Here is a 21924-nt window from a genome sequence, read left to right as displayed (position 1 = left end):
TTCAGAGATTTTTTCTTGTCCCGCAGTTATCATGTTTCACTAGCTCGCGACCGCAGGACGCGGTCTTCCACCTCTTTGTATCGTGAGATGATTGGTTTGTCACCACCGAATAACTTAGTCCGTCAATGTCCCCACAACAACTGGGTTCTTGTTTGGCAAAACGTCAGCAACAAGTTGTTACCGGCGGAAGTGCGAAGCACGTGGTATACGGTCATCACTCGCACTGTGACCACCAACGACCGACTGGCGACTATTCACCTAATTCCGTCCTCTAAGTGCGAGTACTGTGACGAAAGGGGTACCCTTGAGCATCGGTTTCTTTGCAGAACCACACGAGATGTGTGGGCTATTTCCTGCGACATGCTCGCACTCATTAACAGGACTGACAAGCGGTCTTTTTCGCCGCTCACGGCTGTCATCCCCGACATTAAACCCTTTCCGCAATCTAAGCGAAATGCTACAATGTGGATTTTAGGGCATACCACCTACGCTATATTTGCCAAGAATATAATTGATCCAGTCGACTACTTGTTTTATCTGTGGGAGCGCCATGAAACGCTCCGGAGGACAGCCTCATATCAGAGATGCTTTCAGCGCTTTCTGCAAATCCCCATTGAACAGCAATTTCGGAAAGTCTTCAATCGGGCACCGACTGTTTTCCACTCTTAATGACGACGTCGATCATGGTCCTGCAATGTGAACAGAAGTAATAGCGTGTTGACGTTACGAAAGAACTCAGAAACAGAAAACTGAAGAACAAACTAGAACCACATTGAAATGACAAATAATGGAATACAGCATTATTTTCTTTCTTCCTTTCCTTTGACTGTTTTCATGAATTTCCTTTTTCCTTTCTTTGCGATTGGAACGCACTTTCGTTTTATTTCGAGTGTGCTTTTTACTCCCCTTCGAGGGTTTAGTCTTCCTTTCTTTCAATATGTATTTCGCTTTCTTGTTTCCTACGGGGATCGCTTGCTTTAAAATTCCATGTTGCTAATTTGCTCGCTTCTTACGTGAAGACAGCATATTCAATATCTTCCACTCCTTTCACATTCCTTTCCACGAGAGGTGTTTTGTTTTTAGTTGCCAAATTATGTGCCATTTCATTCTTTTTTTTCCCGTTATGGAGAAATAGAGTTTGCTCATTTTTTTTCTCTCCGGTTTATTCCTTACTTTCATGCCCCGGCAGAGTTGCGGGCTTCTAAGCTCTTCGTGTTTTCTTTTCCTTTTCCCACTGCACTCCTTGTGGCTCTCTTCCAGCGGGAAACGCTGCCTTTCTATAGTTTTGGGGCGATGTTTTCGTTTCCTTTATGGCTCCCATTACTTCTTTCCTCTTTCTCCAGCCAATGCGCTACCATGTTAAGCTCCCCACTCTTTATCACGCCAGTCGGCAATTAATAAATCAAAAACAAAAAAAAAAAACAAATATTTAAAAAAAAAAAAAAAAAAAAAAAAAAAAAATTAAAAAAAAAAAAAAAAAAAAAAAAGGAAAACAAAAAAAAAAAAAAAAGAAAAAAAAAAAAAAAAAATCCTACCGGCTGCGTGCGATTTTGCGTAAAGAGGAGCAAACATTTTCGCACACATGTGACATGTGTGGGCGAATGCGGGTGCAAACCAGTGACGCCATTCTCAACAAGACGAAAATTTCCGTTTTAAGAATACTGAGTTTTCGCGACGACCGCTGCTTACTCTGGCTATCGGTTCACCTCACACTGACACTGACGCTGGGACTGCAGAAAGCCGTCGCTGAGATCGTGAGTACACAGATGTGCTCGAAAGTGATGGACACAGCGAACATCTCATTTTCTTTTTAAGAATCGCAATTTCAATCACTCGAGTGCGGCAAAAGCAGTGGTGCAGCGTTTCTTTTCTTAAGATCTCGCAGCTGCTTGGAGGTATGTCCATCGTTTTAAGACGACAGAAAACTAGCGTCAGCGGTGCGTCAGTGGGAAGTCGGTGAAGTCGCCATTGGAGCCGTAAGCCAGTAATTACGACATGCGAATCACTCGCACACCACGCAGCTGTACGAAAATGCTCGTGCGTGGGTCCGCATAGCTGAGTCGGTAGAGCGTTAGGTTTTCAACCAAAGGGTCCTGGGTTCAAGTCCCTGTCTGGGCGAAAATTAATACACCTGTGTTCAAGTCCCTGTCTGGGCGAAAATTAATACACTTTCGTAACGGCTAATGGAAACTGTACAGGAAAGAGTGAGGCCACGCCGTTTTCTGCCACCAGATTGCTTCTAAAGATGGCGGTTTCAGTTGTCGGGAGTCGCTTCCGCCACCGGCAGTCGTGGCCGAGTGGTTAAGGCGTCTGATTTGAAATCAGATTCCCTCTGGGAGCGTAGGTTCGAGTCCTGCCTACTGCGAAAATTTTCTCGCTCTCAAATGGCGTACGTTCAGCTGCATCCTAGCAGTTGCGTCACTACTAAACACGTGGGTCACCAGCAATGTGCAGTGCTATTTGATCCATGGCGCAGCGCTACAGTCGCGCCCAGAAGCCGCAGCTCATCTCCGCGTCTCACAGGCGTCCACCAGGTGTTAGTACAAGTGTCGCCTCACTGGGCAGTGCAGATGTGTCCACTTTAGCTTGCAGACGATGACGTGTGAGCTAACGCAAGTCGAATGTTTTACCGTGTGTATCTGCTAGATACTGCCACTCATACGGTGGAGAGACTCACTCCTTCTTGTGTCTCGTTCTCCGCACACGAGTTGCCCCTGGCATCGATATAGCACGGGTTTTCTAGCGTCAGCGAAGTCAATATTACACGAATCGAGTCGACATGTTTGCTTGTTACGATGACGGAAGAAGAAGAAATGTGTGTGTAACTTCACTGCATCGGCTGCTCGCCTTTCAGCGCCCCTGTGTCTTATCAGACGAAGGTGACTGTGAAATTGGCAACGAGGCAGAGATTAATGAACACATGCAAATGACAACCTTCAACGTCAGCCGAAATAGCTCAGTTGGGAGAGCGTTAGACTGAAGATCTAAAGGTCCCTGGTTCGATCCCGGGTTTCGGCAGGGATTCGTTTTGATGCGACGCCAATGGAATTACTCTGCGTTTGTGATAATGCAACTACCGCTGACAACAAAAATGACTCTCTCCTGTAGCTGTTCTGGTTGTCTAGTGCATGCCATAAGAGGAACTCACTAGACAACTAACTCCCCTAGAAGCAAATGAATTAAAAATATCCTACCGACTGCATTCCTTTTTCTGTGTCAGGTGGTGAAGAACGTCTTCAACGGAACCGTGAAATGAGCGAAAGCGTGAGAAACATTGCATTCGAAATGCTTGTGAATTTTCCAATTGCCCAGTGAGTGTCGACAAAACACGTAAATTCTCTGCTCCAACGTATGAGACGTAACAACTGGTGCAATTTGTTGTTGCATCATGTGCCAGCAGTCTTCGATAGTGTGTTACGAGCTTAGCGCGATAAGTTTGTAGACAGCATTTAGGCGACGTTTTATTTGTTAACGGCCCCATACAGCGATTGCACAACAGTAAAGGACATGAGTCAATGTATAGTTGTGCGTCGTGGGAGGTTTTGCAGCCTCGTGTGAGCCCGGATAGCTCAGTCGGTAGAGCATTAGGCTTTTAACCTAAGGGCCCAGGTTTCAAGTCCCTGTCCAGGCGGAAATTTTAATACTTTGGTAGCGATTCGTCTGGTAGCGGTGGAGACGCTACAGAAAATAATGCAGCTACGCCGTTTTCTGACACCACAGTGCTTTAAACGGTAGCAGTTGTATGTGTCCGGAGAACACCGCGCTAACGGCAGTCGTGGCCGAGTGGTTAAGGCGTCTGACTCGAAATCAGATTCCCTCTGGGAGCGTAGGTTCGAATCCTACCGGCTGCGTGCGATTTTGCGTAAAGAGGAGCAAACATTTTCGCACACATGTGACATGTGTGGGCGAATGCGGGTGCAAACCAGTGACGCCATTCTCAACAAGACGAAAATTTCCGTTTTAAGAATACTGAGTTTTCGCGACGACCGCTGCTTACTCTGGCTATCGGTTCACCTCACACTGACACTGACGCTGGGACTGCAGAAAGCCGTCGCTGAGATCGTGAGTACACAGATGTGCTCGAAAGTGATGGACAGAGCGAACATCTCATTTTCTTTTTAAGAATCGCAATTTCAATCACTCGAGTGCGGCAAAAGCAGTGGTGCAGCGTTTCTTTTCTTAAGATCTCGCAGCTGCTTGGAGGTATGTCCATCGTTTTAAGACGACAGAAAACTAGCGTCAGCGGTGCGTCAGTGGGAAGTCGGTGAAGTCGCCATTGGAGCCGTAAGCCAGTAATTACGACATGCGAATCACTCGCACACCACGCAGCTGTACGAAAATGCTCGTGCGTGGGTCCGCATAGCTGAGTCGGTAGAGCGTTAGGTTTTCAACCAAAGGGTCCTGGGTTCAAGTCCCTGTCTGGGCGAAAATTAATACACCTGTGTTCAAGTCCCTGTCTGGGCGAAAATTAATACACTTTCGTAACGGCTAATGGAAACTGTACAGGAAAGAGTGAGGCCACGCCGTTTTCTGCCACCAGATTGCTTCTAAAGATGGCGGTTTCAGTTGTCGGGAGTCGCTTCCGCCACCGGCAGTCGTGGCCGAGTGGTTAAGGCGTCTGATTTGAAATCAGATTCCCTCTGGGAGCGTAGGTTCGAGTCCTGCCTACTGCGAAAATTTTCTCGCTCTCAAATGGCGTACGTTCAGCTGCATCCTAGCAGTTGCGTCACTACTAAACACGTGGGTCACCAGCAATGTGCAGTGCTATTTGATCCATGGCGCAGCGCTACAGTCGCGCCCAGAAGCCGCAGCTCATCTCCGCGTCTCACAGGCGTCCACCAGGTGTTAGTACAAGTGTCGCCTCACTGGGCAGTGCAGATGTGTCCACTTTAGCTTGCAGACGATGACGTGTGAGCTAACGCAAGTCGAATGTTTTACCGTGTGTATCTGCTAGATACTGCCACTCATACGGTGGAGAGACTCACTCCTTCTTGTGTCTCGTTCTCCGCACACGAGTTGCCCCTGGCATCGATATAGCACGGGTTTTCTAGCGTCAGCGAAGTCAATATTACACGAATCGAGTCGACATGTTTGCTTGTTACGATGACGGAAGAAGAAGAAATGTGTGTGTAACTTCACTGCATCGGCTGCTCGCCTTTCAGCGCCCCTGTGTCTTATCAGACGAAGGTGACTGTGAAATTGGCAACGAGGCAGAGATTAATGAACACATGCAAATGACAACCTTCAACGTCAGCCGAAATAGCTCAGTTGGGAGAGCGTTAGACTGAAGATCTAAAGGTCCCTGGTTCGATCCCGGGTTTCGGCAGGGATTCGTTTTGATGCGACGCCAATGGAATTACTCTGCGTTTGTGATAATGCAACTACCGCTGACAACAAAAATGACTCTCTCCTGTAGCTGTTCTGGTTGTCTAGTGCATGCCATAAGAGGAACTCACTAGACAACTAACTCCCCTAGAAGCAAATGAATTAAAAATATCCTACCGACTGCATTCCTTTTTCTGTGTCAGGTGGTGAAGAACGTCTTCAACGGAACCGTGAAATGAGCGAAAGCGTGAGAAACATTGCATTCGAAATGCTTGTGAATTTTCCAATTGCCCAGTGAGTGTCGACAAAACACGTAAATTCTCTGCTCCAACGTATGAGACGTAACAACTGGTGCAATTTGTTGTTGCATCATGTGCCAGCAGTCTTCGATAGTGTGTTACGAGCTTAGCGCGATAAGTTTGTAGACAGCATTTAGGCGACGTTTTATTTGTTAACGGCCCCATACAGCGATTGCACAACAGTAAAGGACATGAGTCAATGTATAGTTGTGCGTCGTGGGAGGTTTTGCAGCCTCGTGTGAGCCCGGATAGCTCAGTCGGTAGAGCATTAGGCTTTTAACCTAAGGGCCCAGGTTTCAAGTCCCTGTCCAGGCGGAAATTTTAATACTTTGGTAGCGATTCGTCTGGTAGCGGTGGAGACGCTACAGAAAATAATGCAGCTACGCCGTTTTCTGACACCACAGTGCTTTAAACGGTAGCAGTTGTATGTGTCCGGAGAACACCGCGCTAACGGCAGTCGTGGCCGAGTGGTTAAGGCGTCTGACTCGAAATCAGATTCCCTCTGGGAGCGTAGGTTCGAATCCTACCGGCTGCGTGCGATTTTGCGTAAAGAGGAGCAAACATTTTCGCACACATGTGACATGTGTGGGCGAATGCGGGTGCAAACCAGTGACGCCATTCTCAACAAGACGAAAATTTCCGTTTTAAGAATACTGAGTTTTCGCGACGACCGCTGCTTACTCTGGCTATCGGTTCACCTCACACTGACACTGACGCTGGGACTGCAGAAAGCCGTCGCTGAGATCGTGAGTACACAGATGTGCTCGAAAGTGATGGACAGAGCGAACATCTCATTTTCTTTTTAAGAATCGCAATTTCAATCACTCGAGTGCGGCAAAAGCAGTGGTGCAGCGTTTCTTTTCTTAAGATCTCGCAGCTGCTTGGAGGTATGTCCATCGTTTTAAGACGACAGAAAACTAGCGTCAGCGGTGCGTCAGTGGGAAGTCGGTGAAGTCGCCATTGGAGCCGTAAGCCAGTAATTACGACATGCGAATCACTCGCACACCACGCAGCTGTACGAAAATGCTCGTGCGTGGGTCCGCATAGCTGAGTCGGTAGAGCGTTAGGTTTTCAACCAAAGGGTCCTGGGTTCAAGTCCCTGTCTGGGCGAAAATTAATACACCTGTGTTCAAGTCCCTGTCTGGGCGAAAATTAATACACTTTCGTAACGGCTAATGGAAACTGTACAGGAAAGAGTGAGGCCACGCCGTTTTCTGCCACCAGATTGCTTCTAAAGATGGCGGTTTCAGTTGTCGGGAGTCGCTTCCGCCACCGGCAGTCGTGGCCGAGTGGTTAAGGCGTCTGATTTGAAATCAGATTCCCTCTGGGAGCGTAGGTTCGAGTCCTGCCTACTGCGAAAATTTTCTCGCTCTCAAATGGCGTACGTTCAGCTGCATCCTAGCAGTTGCGTCACTACTAAACACGTGGGTCACCAGCAATGTGCAGTGCTATTTGATCCATGGCGCAGCGCTACAGTCGCGCCCAGAAGCCGCAGCTCATCTCCGCGTCTCACAGGCGTCCACCAGGTGTTAGTACAAGTGTCGCCTCACTGGGCAGTGCAGATGTGTCCACTTTAGCTTGCAGACGATGACGTGTGAGCTAACGCAAGTCGAATGTTTTACCGTGTGTATCTGCTAGATACTGCCACTCATACGGTGGAGAGACTCACTCCTTCTTGTGTCTCGTTCTCCGCACACGAGTTGCCCCTGGCATCGATATAGCACGGGTTTTCTAGCGTCAGCGAAGTCAATATTACACGAATCGAGTCGACATGTTTGCTTGTTACGATGACGGAAGAAGAAGAAATGTGTGTGTAACTTCACTGCATCGGCTGCTCGCCTTTCAGCGCCCCTGTGTCTTATCAGACGAAGGTGACTGTGAAATTGGCAACGAGGCAGAGATTAATGAACACATGCAAATGACAACCTTCAACGTCAGCCGAAATAGCTCAGTTGGGAGAGCGTTAGACTGAAGATCTAAAGGTCCCTGGTTCGATCCCGGGTTTCGGCAGGGATTCGTTTTGATGCGACGCCAATGGAATTACTCTGCGTTTGTGATAATGCAACTACCGCTGACAACAAAAATGACTCTCTCCTGTAGCTGTTCTGGTTGTCTAGTGCATGCCATAAGAGGAACTCACTAGACAACTAACTCCCCTAGAAGCAAAAGAATTAAAAATATCCTACCGACTGCATTCCTTTTTCTGTGTCAGGTGGTGAAGAACGTCTTCAACGGAACCGTGAAATGAGCGAAAGCGTGAGAAACATTGCATTCGAAATGCTTGTGAATTTTCCAATTGCCCAGTGAGTGTCGACAAAACACGTAAATTCTCTGCTCCAACGTATGAGACGTAACAACTGGTGCAATTTGTTGTTGCATCATGTGCCAGCAGTCTTCGATAGTGTGTTACGAGCTTAGCGCGATAAGTTTGTAGACAGCATTTAGGCGACGTTTTATTTGTTAACGGCCCCATACAGCGATTGCACAACAGTAAAGGACATGAGTCAATGTATAGTTGTGCGTCGTGGGAGGTTTTGCAGCCTCGTGTGAGCCCGGATAGCTCAGTCGGTAGAGCATTAGGCTTTTAACCTAAGGGCCCAGGTTTCAAGTCCCTGTCCAGGCGGAAATTTTAATACTTTGGTAGCGATTCGTCTGGTAGCGGTGGAGACGCTACAGAAAATAATGCAGCTACGCCGTTTTCTGACACCACAGTGCTTTAAACGGTAGCAGTTGTATGTGTCCGGAGAACACCGCGCTAACGGCAGTCGTGGCCGAGTGGTTAAGGCGTCTGACTCGAAATCAGATTCCTTCTGGGAGCGTAGGTTCGAATCCTACCGGCTGCGTGCGATTTTGCGTAAAGAGGAGCAAACATTTTCGCACACATGTGACATGTGTGGGCGAATGCGGGTGCAAACCAGTGACGCCATTCTCAACAAGACGAAAATTTCCGTTTTAAGAATACTGAGTTTTCGCGACGACCGCTGCTTACTCTGGCTATCGGTTCACCTCACACTGACACTGACGCTGGGACTGCAGAAAGCCGTCGCTGAGATCGTGAGTACACAGATGTGCTCGAAAGTGATGGACAGAGCGAACATCTCATTTTCTTTTTAAGAATCGCAATTTCAATCACTCGAGTGCGGCAAAAGCAGTGGTGCAGCGTTTCTTTTCTTAAGATCTCGCAGCTGCTTGGAGGTATGTCCATCGTTTTAAGACGACAGAAAACTAGCGTCAGCGGTGCGTCAGTGGGAAGTCGGTGAAGTCGCCATTGGAGCCGTAAGCCAGTAATTACGACATGCGAATCACTCGCACACCACGCAGCTGTACGAAAATGCTCGTGCGTGGGTCCGCATAGCTGAGTCGGTAGAGCGTTAGGTTTTCAACCAAAGGGTCCTGGGTTCAAGTCCCTGTCTGGGCGAAAATTAATACACCTGTGTTCAAGTCCCTGTCTGGGCGAAAATTAATACACTTTCGTAACGGCTAATGGAAACTGTACAGGAAAGAGTGAGGCCACGCCGTTTTCTGCCACCAGATTGCTTCTAAAGATGGCGGTTTCAGTTGTCGGGAGTCGCTTCCGCCACCGGCAGTCGTGGCCGAGTGGTTAAGGCGTCTGATTTGAAATCAGATTCCCTCTGGGAGCGTAGGTTCGAGTCCTGCCTACTGCGAAAATTTTCTCGCTCTCAAATGGCGTACGTTCAGCTGCATCCTAGCAGTTGCGTCACTACTAAACACGTGGGTCACCAGCAATGTGCAGTGCTATTTGATCCATGGCGCAGCGCTACAGTCGCGCCCAGAAGCCGCAGCTCATCTCCGCGTCTCACAGGCGTCCACCAGGTGTTAGTACAAGTGTCGCCTCACTGGGCAGTGCAGATGTGTCCACTTTAGCTTGCAGACGATGACGTGTGAGCTAACGCAAGTCGAATGTTTTACCGTGTGTATCTGCTAGATACTGCCACTCATACGGTGGAGAGACTCACTCCTTCTTGTGTCTCGTTCTCCGCACACGAGTTGCCCCTGGCATCGATATAGCACGGGTTTTCTAGCGTCAGCGAAGTCAATATTACACGAATCGAGTCGACATGTTTGCTTGTTACGATGACGGAAGAAGAAGAAATGTGTGTGTAACTTCACTGCATCGGCTGCTCGCCTTTCAGCGCCCCTGTGTCTTATCAGACGAAGGTGACTGTGAAATTGGCAACGAGGCAGAGATTAATGAACACATGCAAATGACAACCTTCAACGTCAGCCGAAATAGCTCAGTTGGGAGAGCGTTAGACTGAAGATCTAAAGGTCCCTGGTTCGATCCCGGGTTTCGGCAGGGATTCGTTTTGATGCGACGCCAATGGAATTACTCTGCGTTTGTGATAATGCAACTACCGCTGACAACAAAAATGACTCTCTCCTGTAGCTGTTCTGGTTGTCTAGTGCATGCCATAAGAGGAACTCACTAGACAACTAACTCCCCTAGAAGCAAAAGAATTAAAAATATCCTACCGACTGCATTCCTTTTTCTGTGTCAGGTGGTGAAGAACGTCTTCAACGGAACCGTGAAATGAGCGAAAGCGTGAGAAACATTGCATTCGAAATGCTTGTGAATTTTCCAATTGCCCAGTGAGTGTCGACAAAACACGTAAATTCTCTGCTCCAACGTATGAGACGTAACAACTGGTGCAATTTGTTGTTGCATCATGTGCCAGCAGTCTTCGATAGTGTGTTACGAGCTTAGCGCGATAAGTTTGTAGACAGCATTTAGGCGACGTTTTATTTGTTAACGGCCCCATACAGCGATTGCACAACAGTAAAGGACATGAGTCAATGTATAGTTGTGCGTCGTGGGAGGTTTTGCAGCCTCGTGTGAGCCCGGATAGCTCAGTCGGTAGAGCATTAGGCTTTTAACCTAAGGGCCCAGGTTTCAAGTCCCTGTCCAGGCGGAAATTTTAATACTTTGGTAGCGATTCGTCTGGTAGCGGTGGAGACGCTACAGAAAATAATGCAGCTACGCCGTTTTCTGACACCACAGTGCTTTAAACGGTAGCAGTTGTATGTGTCCGGAGAACACCGCGCTAACGGCAGTCGTGGCCGAGTGGTTAAGGCGTCTGACTCGAAATCAGATTCCTTCTGGGAGCGTAGGTTCGAATCCTACCGGCTGCGTGCGATTTTGCGTAAAGAGGAGCAAACATTTTCGCACACATGTGACATGTGTGGGCGAATGCGGGTGCAAACCAGTGACGCCATTCTCAACAAGACGAAAATTTCCGTTTTAAGAATACTGAGTTTTCGCGACGACCGCTGCTTACTCTGGCTATCGGTTCACCTCACACTGACACTGACGCTGGGACTGCAGAAAGCCGTCGCTGAGATCGTGAGTACACAGATGTGCTCGAAAGTGATGGACAGAGCGAACATCTCATTTTCTTTTTAAGAATCGCAATTTCAATCACTCGAGTGCGGCAAAAGCAGTGGTGCAGCGTTTCTTTTCTTAAGATCTCGCAGCTGCTTGGAGGTATGTCCATCGTTTTAAGACGACAGAAAACTAGCGTCAGCGGTGCGTCAGTGGGAAGTCGGTGAAGTCGCCATTGGAGCCGTAAGCCAGTAATTACGACATGCGAATCACTCGCACACCACGCAGCTGTACGAAAATGCTCGTGCGTGGGTCCGCATAGCTGAGTCGGTAGAGCGTTAGGTTTTCAACCAAAGGGTCCTGGGTTCAAGTCCCTGTCTGGGCGAAAATTAATACACCTGTGTTCAAGTCCCTGTCTGGGCGAAAATTAATACACTTTCGTAACGGCTAATGGAAACTGTACAGGAAAGAGTGAGGCCACGCCGTTTTCTGCCACCAGATTGCTTCTAAAGATGGCGGTTTCAGTTGTCGGGAGTCGCTTCCGCCACCGGCAGTCGTGGCCGAGTGGTTAAGGCGTCTGATTTGAAATCAGATTCCCTCTGGGAGCGTAGGTTCGAGTCCTGCCTACTGCGAAAATTTTCTCGCTCTCAAATGGCGTACGTTCAGCTGCATCCTAGCAGTTGCGTCACTACTAAACACGTGGGTCACCAGCAATGTGCAGTGCTATTTGATCCATGGCGCAGCGCTACAGTCGCGCCCAGAAGCCGCAGCTCATCTCCGCGTCTCACAGGCGTCCACCAGGTGTTAGTACAAGTGTCGCCTCACTGGGCAGTGCAGATGTGTCCACTTTAGCTTGCAGACGATGACGTGTGAGCTAACGCAAGTCGAATGTTTTACCGTGTGTATCTGCTAGATACTGCCACTCATACGGTGGAGAGACTCACTCCTTCTTGTGTCTCGTTCTCCGCACACGAGTTGCCCCTGGCATCGATATAGCACGGGTTTTCTAGCGTCAGCGAAGTCAATATTACACGAATCGAGTCGACATGTTTGCTTGTTACGATGACGGAAGAAGAAGAAATGTGTGTGTAACTTCACTGCATCGGCTGCTCGCCTTTCAGCGCCCCTGTGTCTTATCAGACGAAGGTGACTGTGAAATTGGCAACGAGGCAGAGATTAATGAACACATGCAAATGACAACCTTCAACGTCAGCCGAAATAGCTCAGTTGGGAGAGCGTTAGACTGAAGATCTAAAGGTCCCTGGTTCGATCCCGGGTTTCGGCAGGGATTCGTTTTGATGCGACGCCAATGGAATTACTCTGCGTTTGTGATAATGCAACTACCGCTGACAACAAAAATGACTCTCTCCTGTAGCTGTTCTGGTTGTCTAGTGCATGCCATAAGAGGAACTCACTAGACAACTAACTCCCCTAGAAGCAAAAGAATTAAAAATATCCTACCGACTGCATTCCTTTTTCTGTGTCAGGTGGTGAAGAACGTCTTCAACGGAACCGTGAAATGAGCGAAAGCGTGAGAAACATTGCATTCGAAATGCTTGTGAATTTTCCAATTGCCCAGTGAGTGTCGACAAAACACGTAAATTCTCTGCTCCAACGTATGAGACGTAACAACTGGTGCAATTTGTTGTTGCATCATGTGCCAGCAGTCTTCGATAGTGTGTTACGAGCTTAGCGCGATAAGTTTGTAGACAGCATTTAGGCGACGTTTTATTTGTTAACGGCCCCATACAGCGATTGCACAACAGTAAAGGACATGAGTCAATGTATAGTTGTGCGTCGTGGGAGGTTTTGCAGCCTCGTGTGAGCCCGGATAGCTCAGTCGGTAGAGCATTAGGCTTTTAACCTAAGGGCCCAGGTTTCAAGTCCCTGTCCAGGCGGAAATTTTAATACTTTGGTAGCGATTCGTCTGGTAGCGGTGGAGACGCTACAGAAAATAATGCAGCTACGCCGTTTTCTGACACCACAGTGCTTTAAACGGTAGCAGTTGTATGTGTCCGGAGAACACCGCGCTAACGGCAGTCGTGGCCGAGTGGTTAAGGCGTCTGACTCGAAATCAGATTCCTTCTGGGAGCGTAGGTTCGAATCCTACCGGCTGCGTGCGATTTTGCGTAAAGAGGAGCAAACATTTTCGCACACATGTGACATGTGTGGGCGAATGCGGGTGCAAACCAGTGACGCCATTCTCAACAAGACGAAAATTTCCGTTTTAAGAATACTGAGTTTTCGCGACGACCGCTGCTTACTCTGGCTATCGGTTCACCTCACACTGACACTGACGCTGGGACTGCAGAAAGCCGTCGCTGAGATCGTGAGTACACAGATGTGCTCGAAAGTGATGGACAGAGCGAACATCTCATTTTCTTTTTAAGAATCGCAATTTCAATCACTCGAGTGCGGCAAAAGCAGTGGTGCAGCGTTTCTTTTCTTAAGATCTCGCAGCTGCTTGGAGGTATGTCCATCGTTTTAAGACGACAGAAAACTAGCGTCAGCGGTGCGTCAGTGGGAAGTCGGTGAAGTCGCCATTGGAGCCGTAAGCCAGTAATTACGACATGCGAATCACTCGCACACCACGCAGCTGTACGAAAATGCTCGTGCGTGGGTCCGCATAGCTGAGTCGGTAGAGCGTTAGGTTTTCAACCAAAGGGTCCTGGGTTCAAGTCCCTGTCTGGGCGAAAATTAATACACCTGTGTTCAAGTCCCTGTCTGGGCGAAAATTAATACACTTTCGTAACGGCTAATGGAAACTGTACAGGAAAGAGTGAGGCCACGCCGTTTTCTGCCACCAGATTGCTTCTAAAGATGGCGGTTTCAGTTGTCGGGAGTCGCTTCCGCCACCGGCAGTCGTGGCCGAGTGGTTAAGGCGTCTGATTTGAAATCAGATTCCCTCTGGGAGCGTAGGTTCGAGTCCTGCCTACTGCGAAAATTTTCTCGCTCTCAAATGGCGTACGTTCAGCTGCATCCTAGCAGTTGCGTCACTACTAAACACGTGGGTCACCAGCAATGTGCAGTGCTATTTGATCCATGGCGCAGCGCTACAGTCGCGCCCAGAAGCCGCAGCTCATCTCCGCGTCTCACAGGCGTCCACCAGGTGTTAGTACAAGTGTCGCCTCACTGGGCAGTGCAGATGTGTCCACTTTAGCTTGCAGACGATGACGTGTGAGCTAACGCAAGTCGAATGTTTTACCGTGTGTATCTGCTAGATACTGCCACTCATACGGTGGAGAGACTCACTCCTTCTTGTGTCTCGTTCTCCGCACACGAGTTGCCCCTGGCATCGATATAGCACGGGTTTTCTAGCGTCAGCGAAGTCAATATTACACGAATCGAGTCGACATGTTTGCTTGTTACGATGACGGAAGAAGAAGAAATGTGTGTGTAACTTCACTGCATCGGCTGCTCGCCTTTCAGCGCCCCTGTGTCTTATCAGACGAAGGTGACTGTGAAATTGGCAACGAGGCAGAGATTAATGAACACATGCAAATGACAACCTTCAACGTCAGCCGAAATAGCTCAGTTGGGAGAGCGTTAGACTGAAGATCTAAAGGTCCCTGGTTCGATCCCGGGTTTCGGCAGGGATTCGTTTTGATGCGACGCCAATGGAATTACTCTGCGTTTGTGATAATGCAACTACCGCTGACAACAAAAATGACTCTCTCCTGTAGCTGTTCTGGTTGTCTAGTGCATGCCATAAGAGGAACTCACTAGACAACTAACTCCCCTAGAAGCAAAAGAATTAAAAATATCCTACCGACTGCATTCCTTTTTCTGTGTCAGGTGGTGAAGAACGTCTTCAACGGAACCGTGAAATGAGCGAAAGCGTGAGAAACATTGCATTCGAAATGCTTGTGAATTTTCCAATTGCCCAGTGAGTGTCGACAAAACACGTAAATTCTCTGCTCCAACGTATGAGACGTAACAACTGGTGCAATTTGTTGTTGCATCATGTGCCAGCAGTCTTCGATAGTGTGTTACGAGCTTAGCGCGATAAGTTTGTAGACAGCATTTAGGCGACGTTTTATTTGTTAACGGCCCCATACAGCGATTGCACAACAGTAAAGGACATGAGTCAATGTATAGTTGTGCGTCGTGGGAGGTTTTGCAGCCTCGTGTGAGCCCGGATAGCTCAGTCGGTAGAGCATTAGGCTTTTAACCTAAGGGCCCAGGTTTCAAGTCCCTGTCCAGGCGGAAATTTTAATACTTTGGTAGCGATTCGTCTGGTAGCGGTGGAGACGCTACAGAAAATAATGCAGCTACGCCGTTTTCTGACACCACAGTGCTTTAAACGGTAGCAGTTGTATGTGTCCGGAGAACACCGCGCTAACGGCAGTCGTGGCCGAGTGGTTAAGGCGTCTGACTCGAAATCAGATTCCTTCTGGGAGCGTAGGTTCGAATCCTACCGGCTGCGTGCGATTTTGCGTAAAGAGGAGCAAACATTTTCGCACACATGTGACATGTGTGGGCGAATGCGGGTGCAAACCAGTGACGCCATTCTCAACAAGACGAAAATTTCCGTTTTAAGAATACTGAGTTTTCGCGACGACCGCTGCTTACTCTGGCTATCGGTTCACCTCACACTGACACTGACGCTGGGACTGCAGAAAGCCGTCGCTGAGATCGTGAGTACACAGATGTGCTCGAAAGTGATGGACAGAGCGAACATCTCATTTTCTTTTTAAGAATCGCAATTTCAATCACTCGAGTGCGGCAAAAGCAGTGGTGCAGCGTTTCTTTTCTTAAGATCTCGCAGCTGCTTGGAGGTATGTCCATCGTTTTAAGACGACAGAAAACTAGCGTCAGCGGTGCGTCAGTGGGAAGTCGGTGAAGTCGCCATTGGAGCCGTAAGCCAGTAATTACGACATGCGAATCACTCGCACACCACGCAGCTGTACGAAAATGCTCGTGCGTGGGTCCGCATAGCTGAGTCGGTAGAGCGTTAGGTTTTCAACCAAAGGGTCCTGGGTTCAAGTCCCTGTCTGGGCGAAAATTAATACACCTGTGTTCAAGTCCCTGTCTGGGCGAAAATTAATACACTTTCGTAACGGCTAATGGAAACTGTACAGGAAAGAGTGAGGCCACGCCGTTTTCTGCCACCAGATTGCTTCTAAAGATGGCGGTTTCAGTTGTCGGGAGTCGCTTCCGCCACCGGCAGTCGTGGCCGAGTGGTTAAGGCGTCTGATTTGAAATCAGATTCCCTCTGGGAGCGTAGGTTCGAGTCCTGCCTACTGCGAAAATTTTCTCGCTCTCAAATGGCGTACGTTCAGCTGCATCCTAGCAGTTGCGTCACTACTAAACACGTGGGTCACCAGCAATGTGCAGTGCTATTTGATCCATGGCGCAGCGCTACAGTCGCGCCCAGAAGCCGCAGCTCATCTCCGCGTCTCACAGGCGTCCACCAGGTGTTAGTACAAGTGTCGCCTCACTGGGCAGTGCAGATGTGTCCACTTTAGCTTGCAGACGATGACGTGTGAGCTAACGCAAGTCGAATGTTTTACCGTGTGTATCTGCTAGATACTGCCACTCATACGGTGGAGAGACTCACTCCTTCTTGTGTCTCGTTCTCCGCACACGAGTTGCCCCTGGCATCGATATAGCACGGGTTTTCTAGCGTCAGCGAAGTCAATATTACACGAATCGAGTCGACATGTTTGCTTGTTACGATGACGGAAGAAGAAGAAATGTGTGTGTAACTTCACTGCATCGGCTGCTCGCCTTTCAGCGCCCCTGTGTCTTATCAGACGAAGGTGACTGTGAAATTGGCAACGAGGCAGAGTTTAATGAACACATGCAAATGACAACCTTCAACGTCAGCCGAAATAGCTTAGTTGGGAGAGCGTTAGACTGAAGATCTAAAGGTCCCTGGTTCGATCCCGGGTTTCGGCAGGGATTCGTTTTGATGCGACGCCAATGGAATTACTCTGCGTTTGTGATAATGCAACTACCGCTGACAACAAAAATGACTCTCTCCTGTAGCTGTTCTGGTTGTCTAGTGCATGCCATAAGAGGAACTCACTAGACAACTAACTCCCCTAGAAGCAAAAGAATTAAAAATATCCTACCGACTGCATTCCTTTTTCTGTGTCAGGTGGTGAAGAACGTCTTCAACGGAACCGTGAAATGAGCGAAAGCGTGAGAAACATTGCATTCGAAATGCTTGTGAATTTTCCAATTGCCCAGTGAGTGTCGACAAAACACGTAAATTCTCTGCTCCAACGTATGAGACGTAACAACTGGTGCAATTTGTTGTTGCATCATGTGCCAGCAGTCTTCGATAGTGTGTTACGAGCTTAGCGCGATAAGTTTGTAGACAGCATTTAGGCGACGTTTTATTTGTTAACGGCCCCATACAGCGATTGCACAACAGTAAAGGACATGAGTCAATGTATAGTTGTGCGTCGTGGGAGGTTTTGCAGCCTCGTGTGAGCCCGGATAGCTCAGTCGGTAGAGCATTAGGCTTTTAACCTAAGGGCCCAGGTTTCAAGTCCCTGTCCAGGCGGAAATTTTAATACTTTGGTAGCGATTCGTCTGGTAGCGGTGGAGACGCTACAGAAAATAATGCAGCTACGCCGTTTTCTGACACCACAGTGCTTTAAACGGTAGCAGTTGTATGTGTCCGGAGAACACCGCGCTAACGGCAGTCGTGGCCGAGTGGTTAAGGCGTCTGACTCGAAATCAGATTCCTTCTGGGAGCGTAGGTTCGAATCCTACCGGCTGCGTGCGATTTTGCGTAAAGAGGAGCAAACATTTTCGCACACATGTGACATGTGTGGGCGAATGCGGGTGCAAACCAGTGACGCCATTCTCAACAAGACGAAAATTTCCGTTTTAAGAATACTGAGTTTTCGCGACGACCGCTGCTTACTCTGGCTATCGGTTCACCTCACACTGACACTGACGCTGGGACTGCAGAAAGCCGTCGCTGAGATCGTGAGTACACAGATGTGCTCGAAAGTGATGGACAGAGCGAACATCTCATTTTCTTTTTAAGAATCGCAATTTCAATCACTCGAGTGCGGCAAAAGCAGTGGTGCAGCGTTTCTTTTCTTAAGATCTCGCAGCTGCTTGGAGGTATGTCCATCGTTTTAAGACGACAGAAAACTAGCGTCAGCGGTGCGTCAGTGGGAAGTCGGTGAAGTCGCCATTGGAGCCGTAAGCCAGTAATTACGACATGCGAATCACTCGCACACCACGCAGCTGTACGAAAATGCTCGTGCGTGGGTCCGCATAGCTGAGTCGGTAGAGCGTTAGGTTTTCAACCAAAGGGTCCTGGGTTCAAGTCCCTGTCTGGGCGAAAATTAATACACCTGTGTTGAAGTCCCTGTCTGGGCGAAAATTAATACACTTTCGTAACGGCTAATGGAAACTGTACAGGAAAGAGTGAGGCCACGCCGTTTTCTGCCACCAGATTGCTTCTAAAGATGGCGGTTTCAGTTGTCGGGAGTCGCTTCCGCCACCGGCAGTCGTGGCCGAGTGGTTAAGGCGTCTGATTTGAAATCAGATTCCCTCTGGGAGCGTAGGTTCGAGTCCTGCCTACTGCGAAAATTTTCTCGCTCTCAAATGGCGTACGTTCAGCTGCATCCTAGCAGTTGCGTCACTACTAAACACGTGGGTCACCAGCAATGTGCAGTGCTATTTGATCCATGGCGCAGCGCTACAGTCGCGCCCAGAAGCCGCAGCTCATCTCCGCGTCTCACAGGCGTCCACCAGGTGTTAGTACAAGTGTCGCCTCACTGGGCAGTGCAGATGTGTCCACTTTAGCTTGCAGACGATGACGTGTGAGCTAACGCAAGTCGAATGTTTTACCGTGTGTATCTGCTAGATACTGCCACTCATACGGTGGAGAGACTCACTCCTTCTTGTGTCTCGTTCTCCGCACACGAGTTGCCCCTGGCATCGATATAGCACGGGTTTTCTAGCGTCAGCGAAGTCAATATTACACGAATCGAGTCGACATGTTTGCTTGTTACGATGACGGAAGAAGAAGAAATGTGTGTGTAACTTCACTGCATCGGCTGCTCGCCTTTCAGCGCCCCTGTGTCTTATCAGACGAAGGTGACTGTGAAATTGGCAACGAGGCAGAGATTAATGAACACATGCAAATGACAACCTTCAACGTCAGCCGAAATAGCTCAGTTGGGAGAGCGTTAGACTGAAGATCTAAAGGTCCCTGGTTCGATCCCGGGTTTCGGCAGGGATTCGTTTTGATGCGACGCCAATGGAATTACTCTGCGTTTGTGATAATGCAACTACCGCTGACAACAAAAATGACTCTCTCCTGTAGCTGTTCTGGTTGTCTAGTGCATGCCATAAGAGGAACTCACTAGACAACTAACTCCCCTAGAAGCAAAAGAATTAAAAATATCCTACCGACTGCATTCCTTTTTCTGTGTCAGGTGGTGAAGAACGTCTTCAACGGAACCGTGAAATGAGCGAAAGCGTGAGAAACATTGCATTCGAAATGCTTGTGAATTTTCCAATTGCCCAGTGAGTGTCGACAAAACACGTAAATTCTCTGCTCCAACGTATGAGACGTAACAACTGGTGCAATTTGTTGTTGCATCATGTGCCAGCAGTCTTCGATAGTGTGTTACGAGCTTAGCGCGATAAGTTTGTAGACAGCATTTAGGCGACGTTTTATTTGTTAACGGCCCCATACAGCGATTGCACAACAGTAAAGGACATGAGTCAATGTATAGTTGTGCGTCGTGGGAGGTTTTGCAGCCTCGTGTGAGCCCGGATAGCTCAGTCGGTAGAGCATTAGGCTTTTAACCTAAGGGCCCAGGTTTCAAGTCCCTGTCCAGGCGGAAATTTTAATACTTTGGTAGCGATTCGTCTGGTAGCGGTGGAGACGCTACAGAAAATAATGCAGCTACGCCGTTTTCTGACACCACAGTGCTTTAAACGGTAGCAGTTGTATGTGTCCGGAGAACACCGCGCTAACGGCAGTCGTGGCCGAGTGGTTAAGGCGTCTGACTCGAAATCAGATTCCTTCTGGGAGCGTAGGTTCGAATCCTACCGGCTGCGTGCGATTTTGCGTAAAGAGGAGCAAACATTTTCGCACACATGTGACATGTGTGGGCGAATGCGGGTGCAAACCAGTGACGCCATTCTCAACAAGACGAAAATTTCCGTTTTAAGAATACTGAGTTTTCGCGACGACCGCTGCTTACTCTGGCTATCGGTTCACCTCACACTGACACTGACGCTGGGACTGCAGAAAGCCGTCGCTGAGATCGTGAGTACACAGATGTGCTCGAAAGTGATGGACAGAGCGAACATCTCATTTTCTTTTTAAGAATCGCAATTTCAATCACTCGAGTGCGGCAAAAGCAGTGGTGCAGCGTTTCTTTTCTTAAGATCTCGCAGCTGCTTGGAGGTATGTCCATCGTTTTAAGACGACAGAAAACTAGCGTCAGCGGTGCGTCAGTGGGAAGTCGGTGAAGTCGCCATTGGAGCCGTAAGCCAGTAATTACGACATGCGAATCACTCGCACACCACGCAGCTGTACGAAAATGCTCGTGCGTGGGTCCGCATAGCTGAGTCGGTAGAGCGTTAGGTTTTCAACCAAAGGGTCCTGGGTTCAAGTCCCTGTCTGGGCGAAAATTAATACACCTGTGTTCAAGTCCCTGTCTGGGCGAAAATTAATACACTTTCGTAACGGCTAATGGAAACTGTACAGGAAAGAGTGAGGCCACGCCGTTTTCTGCCACCAGATTGCTTCTAAAGATGGCGGTTTCAGTTGTCGGGAGTCGCTTCCGCCACCGGCAGTCGTGGCCGAGTGGTTAAGGCGTCTGATTTGAAATCAGATTCCCTCTGGGAGCGTAGGTTCGAGTCCTGCCTACTGCGAAAATTTTCTCGCTCTCAAATGGCGTACGTTCAGCTGCATCCTAGCAGTTGCGTCACTACTAAACACGTGGGTCACCAGCAATGTGCAGTGCTATTTGATCCATGGCGCAGCGCTACAGTCGCGCCCAGAAGCCGCAGCTCATCTCCGCGTCTCACAGGCGTCCACCAGGTGTTAGTACAAGTGTCGCCTCACTGGGCAGTGCAGATGTGTCCACTTTAGCTTGCAGACGATGACGTGTGAGCTAACGCAAGTCGAATGTTTTACCGTGTGTATCTGCTAGATACTGCCACTCATACGGTGGAGAGACTCACTCCTTCTTGTGTCTCGTTCTCCGCACACGAGTTGCCCCTGGCATCGATATAGCACGGGTTTTCTAGCGTCAGCGAAGTCAATATTACACGAATCGAGTCGACATGTTTGCTTGTTACGATGACGGAAGAAGAAGAAATGTGTGTGTAACTTCACTGCATCGGCTGCTCGCCTTTCAGCGCCCCTGTGTCTTATCAGACGAAGGTGACTGTGAAATTGGCAACGAGGCAGAGATTAATGAACACATGCAAATGACAACCTTCAACGTCAGCCGAAATAGCTCAGTTGGGAGAGCGTTAGACTGAAGATCTAAAGGTCCCTGGTTCGATCCCGGGTTTCGGCAGGGATTCGTTTTGATGCGACGCCAATGGAATTACTCTGCGTTTGTGATAATGCAACTACCGCTGACAACAAAAATGACTCTCTCCTGTAGCTGTTCTGGTTGTCTAGTGCATGCCATAAGAGGAACTCACTAGACAACTAACTCCCCTAGAAGCAAAAGAATTAAAAATATCCTACCGACTGCATTCCTTTTTCTGTGTCAGGTGGTGAAGAACGTCTTCAACGGAACCGTGAAATGAGCGAAAGCGTGAGAAACATTGCATTCGAAATGCTTGTGAATTTTCCAATTGCCCAGTGAGTGTCGACAAAACACGTAAATTCTCTGCTCCAACGTATGAGACGTAACAACTGGTGCAATTTGTTGTTGCATCATGTGCCAGCAGTCTTCGATAGTGTGTTACGAGCTTAGCGCGATAAGTTTGTAGACAGCATTTAGGCGACGT

At 48.6% G+C, this 21924-nt stretch overlaps 34 non-coding genes across 34 annotated transcripts; all 34 read left to right on the top strand.

The window, feature by feature from the left end:
- The first annotated feature begins 2283 nt into the window (after positions 1-2283).
- Trnas-uga lies at positions 2284-2365 on the top strand. Its single transcript has one exon. It is a non-coding gene; the product is annotated as a tRNA-Ser (tRNA).
- A 580-nt stretch (positions 2366-2945) lies between these two features.
- Positions 2946-3018, top strand: Trnaf-gaa. Its single transcript has one exon. It is a non-coding gene; the product is annotated as a tRNA-Phe (tRNA).
- A 540-nt stretch (positions 3019-3558) lies between these two features.
- On the top strand, positions 3559-3631 carry Trnak-uuu. Its single transcript has one exon. It is a non-coding gene; the product is annotated as a tRNA-Lys (tRNA).
- Positions 3632-3769: 138 nt separating this feature from the next.
- On the top strand, positions 3770-3851 carry Trnas-cga. Its single transcript has one exon. It is a non-coding gene; the product is annotated as a tRNA-Ser (tRNA).
- A 740-nt stretch (positions 3852-4591) lies between these two features.
- Positions 4592-4673, top strand: Trnas-uga. The gene has a single exon. It is a non-coding gene; the product is annotated as a tRNA-Ser (tRNA).
- A 580-nt stretch (positions 4674-5253) lies between these two features.
- Trnaf-gaa lies at positions 5254-5326 on the top strand. Its single transcript has one exon. It is a non-coding gene; the product is annotated as a tRNA-Phe (tRNA).
- Positions 5327-5866: 540 nt separating this feature from the next.
- Trnak-uuu lies at positions 5867-5939 on the top strand. The gene has a single exon. It is a non-coding gene; the product is annotated as a tRNA-Lys (tRNA).
- Positions 5940-6077: 138 nt separating this feature from the next.
- On the top strand, positions 6078-6159 carry Trnas-cga. Its single transcript has one exon. It is a non-coding gene; the product is annotated as a tRNA-Ser (tRNA).
- Positions 6160-6899: 740 nt separating this feature from the next.
- Positions 6900-6981, top strand: Trnas-uga. Its single transcript has one exon. It is a non-coding gene; the product is annotated as a tRNA-Ser (tRNA).
- Positions 6982-7561: 580 nt separating this feature from the next.
- On the top strand, positions 7562-7634 carry Trnaf-gaa. Its single transcript has one exon. It is a non-coding gene; the product is annotated as a tRNA-Phe (tRNA).
- Positions 7635-8174: 540 nt separating this feature from the next.
- On the top strand, positions 8175-8247 carry Trnak-uuu. Its single transcript has one exon. It is a non-coding gene; the product is annotated as a tRNA-Lys (tRNA).
- A 138-nt stretch (positions 8248-8385) lies between these two features.
- Trnas-cga lies at positions 8386-8467 on the top strand. The gene has a single exon. It is a non-coding gene; the product is annotated as a tRNA-Ser (tRNA).
- A 740-nt stretch (positions 8468-9207) lies between these two features.
- On the top strand, positions 9208-9289 carry Trnas-uga. Its single transcript has one exon. It is a non-coding gene; the product is annotated as a tRNA-Ser (tRNA).
- Positions 9290-9869: 580 nt separating this feature from the next.
- On the top strand, positions 9870-9942 carry Trnaf-gaa. Its single transcript has one exon. It is a non-coding gene; the product is annotated as a tRNA-Phe (tRNA).
- A 540-nt stretch (positions 9943-10482) lies between these two features.
- Positions 10483-10555, top strand: Trnak-uuu. Its single transcript has one exon. It is a non-coding gene; the product is annotated as a tRNA-Lys (tRNA).
- A 138-nt stretch (positions 10556-10693) lies between these two features.
- Positions 10694-10775, top strand: Trnas-cga. The gene has a single exon. It is a non-coding gene; the product is annotated as a tRNA-Ser (tRNA).
- A 740-nt stretch (positions 10776-11515) lies between these two features.
- On the top strand, positions 11516-11597 carry Trnas-uga. Its single transcript has one exon. It is a non-coding gene; the product is annotated as a tRNA-Ser (tRNA).
- Positions 11598-12177: 580 nt separating this feature from the next.
- On the top strand, positions 12178-12250 carry Trnaf-gaa. The gene has a single exon. It is a non-coding gene; the product is annotated as a tRNA-Phe (tRNA).
- A 540-nt stretch (positions 12251-12790) lies between these two features.
- On the top strand, positions 12791-12863 carry Trnak-uuu. The gene has a single exon. It is a non-coding gene; the product is annotated as a tRNA-Lys (tRNA).
- A 138-nt stretch (positions 12864-13001) lies between these two features.
- Trnas-cga lies at positions 13002-13083 on the top strand. The gene has a single exon. It is a non-coding gene; the product is annotated as a tRNA-Ser (tRNA).
- A 740-nt stretch (positions 13084-13823) lies between these two features.
- Trnas-uga lies at positions 13824-13905 on the top strand. Its single transcript has one exon. It is a non-coding gene; the product is annotated as a tRNA-Ser (tRNA).
- A 580-nt stretch (positions 13906-14485) lies between these two features.
- On the top strand, positions 14486-14558 carry Trnaf-gaa. Its single transcript has one exon. It is a non-coding gene; the product is annotated as a tRNA-Phe (tRNA).
- A 540-nt stretch (positions 14559-15098) lies between these two features.
- Trnak-uuu lies at positions 15099-15171 on the top strand. The gene has a single exon. It is a non-coding gene; the product is annotated as a tRNA-Lys (tRNA).
- A 138-nt stretch (positions 15172-15309) lies between these two features.
- Trnas-cga lies at positions 15310-15391 on the top strand. Its single transcript has one exon. It is a non-coding gene; the product is annotated as a tRNA-Ser (tRNA).
- Positions 15392-16131: 740 nt separating this feature from the next.
- Positions 16132-16213, top strand: Trnas-uga. Its single transcript has one exon. It is a non-coding gene; the product is annotated as a tRNA-Ser (tRNA).
- A 580-nt stretch (positions 16214-16793) lies between these two features.
- Positions 16794-16866, top strand: Trnaf-gaa. The gene has a single exon. It is a non-coding gene; the product is annotated as a tRNA-Phe (tRNA).
- Positions 16867-17406: 540 nt separating this feature from the next.
- On the top strand, positions 17407-17479 carry Trnak-uuu. Its single transcript has one exon. It is a non-coding gene; the product is annotated as a tRNA-Lys (tRNA).
- Positions 17480-17617: 138 nt separating this feature from the next.
- On the top strand, positions 17618-17699 carry Trnas-cga. Its single transcript has one exon. It is a non-coding gene; the product is annotated as a tRNA-Ser (tRNA).
- Positions 17700-18439: 740 nt separating this feature from the next.
- On the top strand, positions 18440-18521 carry Trnas-uga. The gene has a single exon. It is a non-coding gene; the product is annotated as a tRNA-Ser (tRNA).
- Positions 18522-19101: 580 nt separating this feature from the next.
- On the top strand, positions 19102-19174 carry Trnaf-gaa. Its single transcript has one exon. It is a non-coding gene; the product is annotated as a tRNA-Phe (tRNA).
- A 540-nt stretch (positions 19175-19714) lies between these two features.
- On the top strand, positions 19715-19787 carry Trnak-uuu. Its single transcript has one exon. It is a non-coding gene; the product is annotated as a tRNA-Lys (tRNA).
- Positions 19788-19925: 138 nt separating this feature from the next.
- Trnas-cga lies at positions 19926-20007 on the top strand. The gene has a single exon. It is a non-coding gene; the product is annotated as a tRNA-Ser (tRNA).
- A 740-nt stretch (positions 20008-20747) lies between these two features.
- On the top strand, positions 20748-20829 carry Trnas-uga. Its single transcript has one exon. It is a non-coding gene; the product is annotated as a tRNA-Ser (tRNA).
- A 580-nt stretch (positions 20830-21409) lies between these two features.
- On the top strand, positions 21410-21482 carry Trnaf-gaa. Its single transcript has one exon. It is a non-coding gene; the product is annotated as a tRNA-Phe (tRNA).
- The last annotated feature ends 442 nt before the right edge of the window (positions 21483-21924 follow it).

The sequence above is a fragment of the Schistocerca americana genome, unplaced genomic scaffold (assembly GCF_021461395.2).
Source record: "Schistocerca americana isolate TAMUIC-IGC-003095 unplaced genomic scaffold, iqSchAmer2.1 HiC_scaffold_479, whole genome shotgun sequence".
Lineage (NCBI taxonomy): Eukaryota > Metazoa > Arthropoda > Insecta > Orthoptera > Acrididae > Schistocerca > Schistocerca americana.
This window is presented reverse-complemented; position numbering and strand designations above follow the sequence as displayed.